The sequence below is a fragment of the Ambystoma mexicanum genome, chromosome 3p, assembly GCF_040938575.1.
Source record: "Ambystoma mexicanum isolate Mex_15411 chromosome 3p, UKY_AmexF1_1, whole genome shotgun sequence".
NCBI lineage: Eukaryota > Metazoa > Chordata > Amphibia > Caudata > Ambystomatidae > Ambystoma > Ambystoma mexicanum.
The window spans coordinates 1,062,503,376-1,062,517,541 of NC_090925.1; positions in this window are offsets into that span (position 1 = coordinate 1,062,503,376).

Below are 14,166 nucleotides of genomic sequence, written 5' to 3' on the forward strand. Positions count from 1 at the left end.
TGGTCTTTTTCTCCCTAGGCGCTGGGGCGTGACTGCGAATCCGGATGATCGCTGCTGAACATGGAGGCGCCCAGTAAAGGTGAGTGGAATGCGGCGCTGCAGCGATTGACGCGATGAGCTTTTAAATAAAAGTTTTCCTTTTCAGGATTGTCGGCGAGATGTCTCCGGGATGCGGATTTAGCAGGTAAGGACTTTTCCTTCTTCTGTTCTCTTCTTCTCTTCCTTTGCAGGTGATCCAGGATGCTGGCAGGCGTGGCAGAAGTCAGGATGCAGGAGCAGACACGGTGAGCGTCCAGCTGCTAGATACAGAACAACACGAAGCACGTGTGGCTGTTCGGGTGGGGTTTAAATAGCCTTGAAGAAGTTCCAGGTATGTATCCTTCCTCCAATCAGGTATGTATCCTTCCCCGACCACGCCCGGATGGTAAATTAGTCCCACAGGTAAAGTAGTTCCTTTCAGGCCTCAAGGAGGCCGGGATCCTGCAGCATGGTCTGCATCAGGTAAGTGCACCCAAGCACTCCCATAATGAGCCTGGCGCCTATGGTGCCAGGACTGATGTCTTTTATGAGCCTGGACACTGTCCAAAGGGCCCCTATATGGGGTTGCTGGGTCCTTCCTTGGGGACTGGATGTCCTCTTTCGGGGACGCAGGGCTTGAACCGGCTCCCGGGAGTGGGCATCATGACAGCACTCCCCCCCAAGGCCCCTCCCAAGGTTGTTCCCTCCGGGGGTTTTGGTTTTTCTGGGAAGAGTCGGTGGAATTTCCTGACTGATCGAGGTGCATGCACATGGTCACTGGGTTCCCACGACCTCTCCTGAGGTCCGTACCCCTTCCAATCAATTAGGTAGAACAGTTTTGACTTAAACATTTTTGAGTCTAAAATGTTCTTCACTTCGAATTTGGGCTCCCCATCTATTAGAATAGGTTCTGGAGGTTTGAGTAGTCGGTTTCCGGGTACCACTGGTTTCAGAAGTGACACATGAAAAACAGGGTGAATTTGCATACTCGCTGGTAAATCAAGTTTAACAGCCACTCGGTTAATTATTGCCGTAATAGAATAAGGTCCCAGATATTTTGGGTTAAATGTTCGAGGTCCTTTGAGTGGTAAATGTCTGGTAGCTAACCACACTTGATCCCCAATCTGATACGGAGGTGCTTCACTCCGATGTAGATCAGCATTCTCCTTGTATTTTCTCTTGGCTTGTTGTAAATGCGTAGTTGCCTCTTTGAAGGCTTGGGTAATTGTAGAATGCAGATGTTCTACTGCAGGCATTCCGAGGTTCTGAGGTGAGTCAAGGTTTGAGGTTCGAGGGCGATGCCCAAACAAAGTATAAAAAGGACTGTGGCCAGTTCCAGAGTGTACCGAATTATTATATGCGTATACGGCTATCCAAAGAATGTCTTTCCAGTTGCTTTCAGATTGCTGTAACATACACCGTAAGTACTGCTCAAGGGTCTGATTTGTCCTCTCGGTATGACCATCGGTCTGAGGGTGGTGACTGGTCGATAATCTTACGTCGATTTGTGCCATTTGACAACATTTGCGCCAGAAGTGGGAAATGAATTGGCTTCCCCGGTCAGAGATGAGTATAGATGGGAATCCATGTAGCCGAACAATATTTTCGAGGAATTCTTTGGCTAGGACAGAAGCTGAAGGTAAACCTTTCAAAGGAATAAAGTGGGCCATTTTGGAAAACAAATCCACAATTACCAGAATAGTATTGTACCCCGAACAAGGAGGCAGGTCCGTAATAAAATCCATTGATAGGGTGTAGACCGGCTGGTCTTTTCTTTTGACTTTTATTTTGGGCGCAAACACCACAGGACATCACAAAAAATGTAACATCTTTTCGCCAAGAGGGACACCAAAATTGTCGTTTCACCTTTTCCTCTGTTTTGGCAATACCGGGGTGTCCCTCTATTAATGTATCATGATAACCGGAAATAACTAGTTCGTGTAATTCCTTATGTGGCAGGAATAAGCGTCCTTGGAAATAAGGTAAACCATTATCTATGGTAAAGTCTGATCCCTTTTGTATCCATTCCTGTAAGGTTGTAGGGTCCAGGAGTTGTTTCACTCTGGCTTGAATGTCTTCAAGCGTCTGTAACAAAGTCATGCCTAGAATCCTCTGTTCGGGAATTATTGGTACTGGTTCTGAGTTTGTATCAGATTCTCCCATTCCAATTCGGGATAAGGCGTCTGCTTTGCCATTCTTGTAGCCAGGTCGATAGGTAATCACGAAATCAAATTCAGCGAAAAACAAAGCCCATCGGAGCTGCCGTGATGACTGAGCCTTGGCGGTTTTCAAATACTGTAAATTCCGGTGATCAGTGATCACTGTGATGGTATGTCGAGCGCCAAGGAGATAATGCTGCCAGGCTTTAAAAGCGGACTTAATGGCTAACAGTTCTTGGTCCGTGATTGCATAATTAACCTCGGGTGCCGAGAATTTTCTGGACCAAAATGCTACGGGATGCAGTTGGTTGGTTTCGGGATCTCTTTGGGACAGGACAGCTCCCATGGCTAGGCTGGATGCGTCAGTCTCGACGACATAAGGGAGATCTGGACGCGGGTGTTTCAATATAGGTGCGGAGGTAAACTTAGCTTTTAAATCCTGAAAGGCCTGCTCGGCTTCTTCAGACCATTCAAAACGTTTATTTTTCCTCAAGAGTGCAGTAATGGTTTGTACCACGCGTGAAAATTCGGGGATAAACCTGCGATAGAAATTGGCAAAGCCGAGCATGCTTTGAACCCCTTTTACAGAGCTAGGTGATGGCCATTTGAGGATGGCATCCACTTTTCTTGAGTCCATTCGGACTCCTTTGGGTGTCAGGATGAAACCTAGAAACTCGACTTCTGTGGTATGGAAAACACATTTCTCCAATTTAGCAAATAGTTTGTGTTGGCGCAGTTTTTCAAGTACTGCCCTGACGTGTTTTCTGTGATCAGATTCCGAAGAGGAGTACACCAGAATGTCATCGATATATACGACAACACAAACATCGATGAGTTCCCGAAGGACATCATTCATGAAGTATTGGAAGGCAGCCGGCGCGTTACACAATCCGAAAGGCATCACCTGGTACTCAAATAATCCGTATTTAGTACGGAAGGCAGTTTTCCATTCGTCGCCTTCTTTAACTCGTACCAGATGATAAGCCCCTCGGAGATCTAACTTGGTGTATATGCAAGCGTCCTTCTCCTGGTCAAGGAGTTCAGGGATCAGAGGCAGAGGATAACGGTTTTTAACCATTATCTGGTTCAATGCGCGGTAATCGACACAAGTTCTAAGGTCGCCTTCTTTTTTGGGCACGAAGAACAAAGCCGAGGATGCCGGGGACTTTGACGGGCGAATAAAACCATTAGCTAGGTATTGATCCAAATGTTGTCTCAAATGCAGATTCTCAGGTTCGGTAAGGGTAAGGGCATAAATCCTGCTACAAGGGGGTTGTGCACCAGGCACCAGATTGATTTGGCAATCGTACGATCTGTGAGGAGGTAACGCATTGGCCTGTTCCTTTTGGAAGACGTCCTGAAAGTCTTGGTATTCCGGAGGCAGAGGTTACAGATGCTAGATTAATCTTCAGGTTTTCTGGGTAGCAGGTTTGTGTACAATCCGGGAAGGTTATTCTTTTAGCTCACCAATCAATTTGAGGATTATGTGTCTCTAACCAAGGGATTCCAAGAATAACCTGAAACTGTGGAGCCTTGATTACATCAAACACAACACCCTCCCGATGGCCGTCGGGACCAATAAGAGTCACCTCAGCAGTGGAATGTGTTACCGGTCCAGAGGCAATTTCAGTTCCATCGACTGTGGTGATGATATCTTTGCTGGTTTTAGGACGGAGAGGGAGGTTAATCCTAGAGACCAATTCACGATCCACATAGTTTCCAATAGCCCCTTTATCGATGTATGCCTTTATTGCATGCAACCGCTTAGGCTGTTCTGGATCTACGAGAACCATTGGCACAATGAAATGCGAGGTCTGAGAGTTAGTTTTCAAGCTCGGCAAGCGGACCCCTACACTTGTCGGGCGGAGTCGTTTCCCGAAACAGAGTCTTCCTGGTTTTTATCAGCGGTTACTACCGCCTTTCGGGGCGGTTTTGCCAGGCAATCTCATAGAAAGTGTCCAGAATTCCCACAATAAAGACATAATTTTAACTGCCGCCTCCTTTCACATTCCTTTTGAGTTAAGGGTCCTTCAACCCCTCCAATTTGCATAGGCTCAGAGACATCAACTCCCTTGGGATTAGCATGGGTCTTGACCAACACCCGGGTCTCAAACCTGGACCGATCTGCTTTTCTGTTTTGAAGTCTGTGATACAATTGGACCACTAAGTCTATATACTCTGTGCATTCTTGGGGCGGATTTACAACTTGGGCCAAGACATCTTTAAGTTCTCCACGTAGGCCTCGATAAAACAACGTGACTCTTTTAGCCTCTGGCCATCCCGTTTCCACAATTAGTCTATTAAAGGTTGCAATATAGGATAGGAGGTCCTGATTGCCCTGTCGCAGGGATAGAAGTTCGTCATCCAGAGCCTGCCCCTGAGAGTGTCGAGCAAATAACCTTTCCATGCTTGCTTGAAACCTTTGAAAATCACAGAGAATCGGGTCATCTAGAGTAACCAGTGGAACTGACCAATCGGCAGCGCAGCCTCTGATATATGACAATACAAAGGCTACCTTGGTCTGATCATTAGGGAAGGCCCCAGGTCTGCATAGGAAGTGCAAACGACACTGATTCATGAATACGGCGAATCGTTTGGGGTCCCCAGCAAAGCGTTCGGGTGGGGCGAGCGGCATGTTTCTAGGCAGATTAATCTGCACAGGGTTACTGGAAACCACAGGAGCGGGGTTTCCTCCGGAACCAGGTAGAGGAGTTTGCCCAGCTTGACCTTGCAAAAGCTGTCTGGCCAGGTCATCAGTTCTTTCTTTTGATATTATTAATTCCCTCCTGAGGGCATTAGTCTCTTGACGAGCAGCATGTGCTTCGGCCCGTAATTCCCCCAGTAATTGGGCCAACTGATCAGTCTCAGAACTTTCCATAGCGCAGGGTGGGAATTTGTAGTAAGGCTTCGCGTTCTGTTACGCTCACCTGACTCCCACAGAGGCGCTGGCCTGGTTCGCGTTGCTGTGACCTCTTCTAAGGTGATGCGCAGGGTTCAGAAGACGGACTGGACCAGGCCCCCAAATCTGGCTGGTCTGACTCACAGAAGTATCCTTCTGTAGGTGAAAATAGGGGATTAACTCTCTGCGGGGTAATGCAATCGGCCTCCCACTTTCCCCTCTCACCCTCCTCAAAACCCTTCTGTGATTCCTCGTAGCGTCTCACCTTAGGGTCTGGAAGGACGAGCTCTCCATCCTGCTTCTGATGCAGGGGCGCGTTGGTATAAAGTTACTTCACTGGATTTTCGGATTGGTGAGAACCAAACTTGCTTGGTTTCCAGGTAAGTTTTTTTGATAAGAGGTTCCCCTTGGATCCATGCATTAATGTACTAATGCTAGTGTCTTTTTCCCTATAGGGGCCGGGGTACGGAATGCCGGGGAACAGGCACCGACCCGAGATGAGAGGTGAAATCCTTGTAGAAATCAGGTAAGTCTATAATGAGCGTTTTTTGGTAATGTCTTTTCATTCGCTCATTAACGCTGATGTCTCTTTTTCCCCTTAGGGGGCCGGGGTCCGGAAATGCCAGGATGCGGCGCGGACCTGAAATGAAGAGGGAATGAATCAACAGGTAAGTCTTAACATGGAGATTTAGCTTTCCTTATTCCCTTCTCTCTCTCACCTTTTGTTCTGGTCTTTTTCTCCCTAGGCGCTGGGGCGTGACTGCGAATCCGGATGATCGCTGCTGAACATGGAGGCACCCTGTTAAGGTGAGTGGAATGCGGCGCTACAGCGATCGACGCGATGAGCTTTTAAATAAAAGTTTTCCTTTTCAGGATTGTCGGCGAGATGTCTCCGGGATGCGGATTTAGCAGGTAAGGACTTTTCCTTCTTCTGTTCTCTTCTTCTCTTCCTTTGCAGGTGATCCAGGATGCTGGCAGGCGAGGCAGAAGTCAGGATGCAGGAGCAGACACGGTGAGCATCCAGCTGCTAGATGCAGAACAACACGAAGCACGTGTGGCTGTTCGGGTGGGGTTTAAATAGTCTTGGAAGAAGTTTCAGGTATGTATCCTTTCTCCAATCAGGTATGTATCCTTCCCCAACCACGCCCGGGTGGTAAATTAGTCCCACAGGTAAAGTAGTTCCTTTCAGGCCTCAAGGAGGCCTGGATCCTGCAGCATGGTCTGCATCAGGTAAGTGCACCCAAGCACTCCCATAATGAGCCTGGCGCCTATGGCGCCAGGACTGATGTCTTTTATGAGCCTGGCGCCATAGGCGGCAGGACACTGTCCAAAGGGCCCCTATATGGGGTTGCTGGGTCCTTCCTTGGGGACTGGATGTCCGCTTTCGGGGACGCAGGGCTTGAACCGGCTCCCCGGGAGCGGGCATCATGACATACACGTGCCCAGGGCAATCGCGTGTGGTACTTCTCGCGCACCTTGGAATATATGTACCCTGCTGAAATCGCATGTGGAACTTCCCGCGCACCCCAAAATACACATACCCAGGGCAATCGCGTGTGGAACTTCCCGCGAACCCTGTAATACACGTACCCTGCTGATATTGCGTGTGGAAGTTCACGCGGACCCATAATACACGTACCCTGATGAATTTGCGTGTCAGACTACATGCGCAACCCTGATATACACATACACAGGCGAACCGCACTGCTGGGGGGTGGGGGATGGTAGAAAGGAGTGGGGCCTGGTGAAGGGTGCCCCTGGATGCTGGGGGGTGGGGGTGCTTGGAGACATGAGTGTGGGCCTGGTGGAGGGTGCCCAACAGTGCTGGGGGGTGGGGGTGCAGGGGGACATGAGTTGGACATGTGTGGGGGCCTGCTGGAAGGTGCCCCACAATGCTGGTGGGTGAGGGTGCTGGGAGACATGCGTTGTTGATCAGTAGTGCAAGGTGACATGTGGCTTGGCTGGGGGGCATGGCCATGGTGGATGGGCTGCCTGCGGGGACATGAGCAGGGGTGCAGGGTAGTCTCCTGTGGTGTGGGCTGGCTGCAGGGGCCGTGGAGGAGGTAGAGGGAACACCTGGGAGGACCCACACGGCCAATTCACGTGTACTGCTCCCCGTGGAACCCTGAAATACACGTGCGCTGATGGAATCGCGTGTGATACTTCCTGCGCACCCCTGAAATACACATACCCTGATGGAATCGCGTGTGATACTTCCCGCGCAACCCTGAAATACAAGAACCCTGCTGATTTTGCATGTGATACTTCCCGCGCACCACTGGAATACACGTGCCCTGATGGAATCGCGTGTGTTACTTTACACGCACCCCTGATGTACACGTACCCAGGACAATCGCATGTGAAACTTCCCGCGAACCACTGAAATACACGTTCCCCACTTGGCGTTTGCTGTTTGGCAGCCCTGTGAACTGTTTCAGGGTTAGCGCAGCCCTTTGCGATGAATTGGGAATTTTGATGGCTTTTCCTTGCTCGAGGGCGTTCTTGGGGGCGTAACTTGCGCTGCTGCAGGGTCGCTGCGCCACTCTGCACCACTGCTGGTTTTGGAGGCTAAAATCCATGAATACGCTGTGCGCGGAAATCGATTTTAGCGCACGCGGTTGGCATAGACAATTGCATGCGCACAATGTGCGCCAGCTGCGTGCGCCACTTTTGTGCGAAATTCTTTGAATTACCCTGCAAGTCTTTCATTGCACACCATCTGCCATTTTCAGACTTTCTAGGACCTTCAGGATCTTCAAGAAGTGGATGTTTTCAGACTTAAACGATAGTTAACTGACTGTAACATTGAAGCTGCACTAGAATAGTCTCATACCAATGAATAATGACGGCAGATGCCCCTACACAGGTACGTTGCCACTCCTTCACCATCTCTGAAGTAAGCTTCTCTTCCAACATTTGAAGGGTTTGCCCCCCCCGCCTACATTTTAGCCTAGGTGCACCCCTGGATGTGCGCACTTGCATTGTGTTAAGCTGAGAGGTGAGGGAAGCCTTTCCCCAAAACTGGTGGTGTTAAAGTTTTACTGTGTTTGTTCAGAAAAACATACTGGAACAAACGCAGTGAAACTTTAAAGACTCTGCATATTGTGCTTAAAAATATATTATTTAATAGTTGGTCCCCATACCAGACCATGGCAGGGAGGGGCAGTGTGGGCAGAGCCTCCAAGTTTGCCCCGCCTATTTTCTGGTGTGTATTTTCTATGGCAGTCACAATTGGACAATTATGGCGTGTGTGGTATTTCAAACAGCCTTACACCATGCACCACGGCCCCATTTCTCTAGATGTGGGGATATGGTTAAACACGCAGTGGCACATTTGCTGAATTTCTTACCACTTACCGCCTAAGTCTGAATGAGAGAGATATGTATGTAGTACACTTTATTACAGTATTCATTTACCAGAAATTATTGCATGTGTGTGTTTCAAAATAAGAATGCGTAGACTCCGGGAATTCGATCCATTGGACTGAAGATTCCCTGGCTGGACAGCCGAAGATTTTCGAAATGACAAGTCACGCGTTCTGCGTTGGCTTTTGGCACATATTAGTACAAAAATGTTGTTTATTGTTCCACAGTTGGTCCACGCTGAAGAACACTCTGTTTATACGCCATCAAGTTCTGCCTGTCACAGATACCGAACCCGGGCCGTCTGAGGCTTTGCCAACTCAAATTAGGGACTCTTTTGACTCGATATTAGGCCTGACAAGCAAGAGACGCCGCAGAAACCATCGTTCTTTCTGGGCTGCGCACGCGATATATACTGCGTCACATGTGAAGACAGAAGCCTCCTTCTTCAGCGAGGCATTAAATTACTGTCTCTATTTATCTTGTCTGAAAACGAACCTCGGTGTGTGATAATAAACTTCTAGTATATACATTCTGAGTGGGTCTCGGCAGACTTTGCTTGGGCTGCCAGCCAGGGATCCCACGCGCCAACTGTTAGCGCCGGTCCCTCATCCTGATTCTGCGGCTCTCTATGAAAACATTTAATTACAGTTCATGAGTTCGCCTTTTCACCCGTTTGTGACTGTTCTGTCACGGATAATCCTAGCAATCCGACAAGCACCTGCTTTCCAGCAATGACGCGCTATTGGCCAAATCCTGAGGGGTTGTGGGGCGTGGTCAGTGAGTAGTTGTATATTTCAAACCTGCAATGTTGCCCAATTAACAGCCCACATTGGCAGTGCTTAGAAGCAGACTGATCACTAGTTTAAGGTTGCTATATGTTAAGTCATGTGATGTTACCCGGATTGGTACCAGGCACTGCTGCTATATGTGTAGTCTTCAGCAGGAAAGTCCTAAAAATTAAAGTGGGGAGTTCATTAACAAACGCAATGGAATGTGACGTCACCAGACATTAGCATATCAAGGTGAAATATGCAAATTTCATTAAATTGGCTTTGCATAAGTACCAAAATTGCACAGGACGAATGGCATTTGTCTTTCATAAAATCAACATACACACAAAACTAAGAGAGGGTATGTTCTTCTAATAGTATTTTTGAACACATTAAAGGGTGTGCATGTTACTCCAAAAATAAATGTTTTCCCTGGAACTTGGCGTACCGAAGTGAGATATTTCACTGTTATTTTTTTGTTTTTCAGGTTATATAATGCAGTGGTGAGTGTCCAGCCTGCAAACCTGACTACTGCGTCTAGATCACCGAGGTTGGCTTTAATTTCTTAATCCAAATAGGACATTCAATGTTTCTCGTATGAGCTAGGGGGGACTGAGTCCACCTTCTGAAAAAAGTGGGTGGACTCCATCCCATGCGTGTACCCTTGACTTGAGCCCTGGACTCCAGGCAAATCTGGAGGATCTGAAAAAGAGGGAGGTGAGTTGGGTTAGAGAAAGAAATAGCAAAGATTGCAAGGTGTGTGTTAAGCATAATTGTGTAGCGTACTTGTACATTGAGGCATGTAGACACAGTTTTGCGCTAGGACTTTCACACTTGGAATGACCCGGCCGAACACGGCTACACTTCAAGGCTGGCATGAACCATGAAGTATGCATGAATCATGAACAAACATATTATGGAGCCAAACAGTATTGGAGAACAGAACGCCTACATCACTTAAATAGGCAACTGTTGCAACGCACTAGAACTCAATGGACAAATCATAAAACATTGAATTTCACATAAATTATAGCCTTGAGAAAGACTGCATAGGTCGAAACAAGTCTAGGCGTTAGATGCTCTGTAAAGTAATAAATCCTAAAATGTTTAAGAGTACCACATGTCCTTTTCAATCGACTGCTAACAAATCATTAGTGGAATGAAGGAACATGTGTAGGGCATGCAAATATATGCATGAACTATAACCAAGCATAATTGTATAGTGTCTGCCATTTTAGAGCCTCTCCATGGCGACCTCCTCACCTGTACTAAATGTGAGGAACATGCCCTTTCCAGAATACATCTAATACCGCCCTAATGGAAGACACAGAGTACAACTTCGTTGTCTATTCCATGAATTTATACAATACAGCTAATCTACGGGGGAAGGTCAAACATTCCATTATGTAGATAGATGGTCGCTGGTGAACTGATGCATTTCACATCTAAGGCTCTTCCCCCAAAACAGGAATGACCTAAAGTTCTTTTTTTCTGTTTGGAAAATGTGTATGGCACGCTATGCTTTCCAGAAGTTTTTTGTTTTTATTTTTATTTTTTATTTGGGAAATCCTTTAGGGTCTACATGTGGTGCGTATGGAGGAGTTTCAATTCCCTCTCCAATTCTGAGGATGACTTGTCTGAAGTGTATGTGGAAAAAGTGCTGCTTCTGTTCCAATGAAAACCGGGTTCTGCCGGCAATCGCAGGGATTTAAGTGTAATTTCACAGGCAAACCATTCCAAGGTTGGCGGGGCGGTATTTCCCCATTTCACCATGGCCCTTCCCCATTCCCATTTTTGCCCCATAGGGCTCAATGGGAATGGGGAAGGCGGCAATAACGGTACCACAAATTGCGGTACCGTAATTGCCTGCGAGGTCCCTTTGCGGGTCCCTACTTTAACGCCTGGTCCAGACCAGCCGTTCAGGTCTGGTCCCGCAAAGGGACCTCGTAGTAAGGCGCTAAGTGGTTAACGGCGCCGCAGCCTTTTACGGCACCGTTAACCACTTAGCGCCTGGGTCGTAATGAGGCCCATTGTGTTTTGGTTTTTATTTTAATGTCTCTGAACCTTCTAGAAAGGGTACCCGGGAACTGCATGCAAGAATGCTAAATATATTGCAATAAATATATTTTTCGGTATGTAACCTACTTTTTGGGAGGGAGTATAATTTCCTTAATCACCCCTATCCGAGTTTTTCAAATCTATACCTCTCCATCAGCTCATAGGATAAGACAAAGGCAAAGGTTCCCAGATTTGACCAGCAGGCCCTTCCATGTAATATGTCATCCAGGCTATCTTCCCCTACATTATCACATTATTTATTGCAACATGTGGCAACTCTTGCTCAGTTGTACACCTCAGTTTTTCTGTTTACTAATCCTACCTCAGTAAAACATCTCCACATACCCAACACTACCGACACACTGTCACACCTCTTTATCTTCAGGAGTTCTAATCCCGCCTCAACAATAAAAAACACCCATGCTCAAGGTGTTATAGGATTTCTTTAGTATCCCACCTAATTTCTCTCAGCCCTGGCTACAGTAAGTCAATCATTTAACACCTTATTCCCTCGTGTCTCAATTCCTATTCAACGTTGTAGCTTTCAGTGCTTAGCTCTGCTCTGCCTGAACATATATGGACACTTGGGTGATTTCTTCCCCTCATTTCACCTTATCACCCATTCACTGATACCAAAACCCTGTCCCACTCTTAGACATAAGATATTGTACCATAGAAGGTTGCATTAAGTTATCATGGAGGTCTGTGATTAATATCTCCAAGTATTAGGTCACAGAAAAGTCCTGTCTGATCTTAGAGAAATGTGCTATCTCCTTGTTAATCCCAGCTTTAATGTCCTGTATGTGCTCATGGGATGAGTAACAGGGGGCTTCTGAGTTAAGATGATCATCACTTCCCACACTGACTGCATTTCTTTGGTTGAGTTGTTATGCATTGGTTCATATTAACTGTGCATTAATTCAAAAATGTTCACTTAATGTCAAAGTTGTTCTTACTCTACATGTTCTCTAGGGCACTCTGGGCGCTAAGAGCTGGGGGTAAATCCTGCCAAAACTGTGATTTGGCAGACCCTTAATTGCGGCGGTAATAGCATTACCGCTGCATTTAAGGGTTACCACCAAACTCGTGATGGCCCTGATTGTGTTACTAAAGGTTACAGTACATGGGTGTCTCTGACTTTTATAACCGCACACCGGATCTAAGAATGACACAATACTCATACTGCACATGAGCACAATATCTCTGAAGTGCTTTGGAATCATCTGTAGAGGTCTGCAGTGCAACGTGCTTCGTACACTTGAGCCATACAACTACTGTATGCCTGCACACTGGCCCTGGGGCGGTGGGATGCTATCTGTCGAAGAAAGCAAGATGTATCCCTCTTCTGGCAAAGAACAGCGGGCGTGGGATTCCAGCGGCCTCACGGAAACGTCCCGCTAATTTGCCCATTGCTATTTTGCCCATGCTAAGTTAACGACACAGACATTTCCTGTCAAGTCAATGGGAGGAAGTTTCTCCATAGACGGTAGAAAATAGTGTCAGATTAATTTTACAAGGACATCATCCTCTCAGAATACTCTGCCAGCAAGAGCATACGAGTTATGATGTTGACACCCTGCTGGCACCTGATCTGTGGTATATATTTGATGTCATGGGTAAACAACTTTTGCAGCCAAGCAAGCCATAGCCAGCGACATCATTTGGTGGTCACCAGGGGTCGCAATTGCGACCCCTGAGGTTTCCCTTACTACCCCTGTGGTCTCCCTTGCTAACCCTAAAAAATTGACATCCTGGGCTTTGGCCTGCGCCATGTGGCTCTTTGTTTATGGAGTGGATGGCTTTCTTGTTCAGGCCTCTTAAAAAAAACAAAAAAATAACAGGGGATCCCACAAGTGTGACACTTCGAGCAGTGACCCTAAATAACAAAGAATAGGAATAACAAATAGTATTTCTGGAATTGTATACAATAATTGCTAGACTCATTAAAGTTTTATTTTAGACACACTTCTTAAACACCTCAAATTCGCAATGCAGACAACAACTATATCTAGTTTGCTTTTCACGAGATACAGTTATACCTTGTTTTGTTCTGCCGTTGTCTCTTTTACAATCATCACAAGACATTCCGATCCTTGTGCCTTACAGCTTGTGTACAGTGTAGAAATGTTTGACCATAGCACATCAAGTGGCCCTTGATTTCATTGTGCCACAATTAATGCCTTGTTGTAATGGGTATATCTTTCCTATCTCCCTGGCATGCTGTTCAGGATGTTTCTTTGCATTTATGAGGTCACGAGTGCCAAGAGTATGGGATGCTTTCTGAGTGCGCTGCTTTACCTGCGCTACTCTAAATTCTTTAATACACAGTTATAAACCCTTCCAATGGTATGTGTTTTGCCAACCTCTGAAGCCTGAAAAGTAGATCCACACAAGCTTGACATGTGGCCAACTTTGCACCAGACCTGCAAATGAACTGGCCTGCTGTTAAATCTCAGTAACCAGTTTATTGGTGTCCACTACAGAATGTAATTTGCTTTCTGACTTTGAGAACATTCAGATATGTAATTGCAAATTTTACTATAGCAGATACGAAAGCTATAGCTGGTAAGATAGCTTGGTGGGTTTAGCACTTGCTGATGTGATGCGTGTGATTTGCAGGTTTGAATCCTGGCAAGGACAACTCAGCCTTTCATCCTTCTGAGGTCTATAAGTGAGTACCAACACAGATTGGATGATATTGTAAGTATTTCTGTTCTATATAAAGCGCATAAGCATAAGTGCTTCATAAAAACACATCATTATCATTTGGCCTTTAACATCTGTCTGCATTCACAGTAATTTGGTAATGTGGGCCTATACACACTGATATTAACGATACATATGGCGATTCTGTCTTGTATGAAATGCATATCACATTACAGTGATATCGTAACCA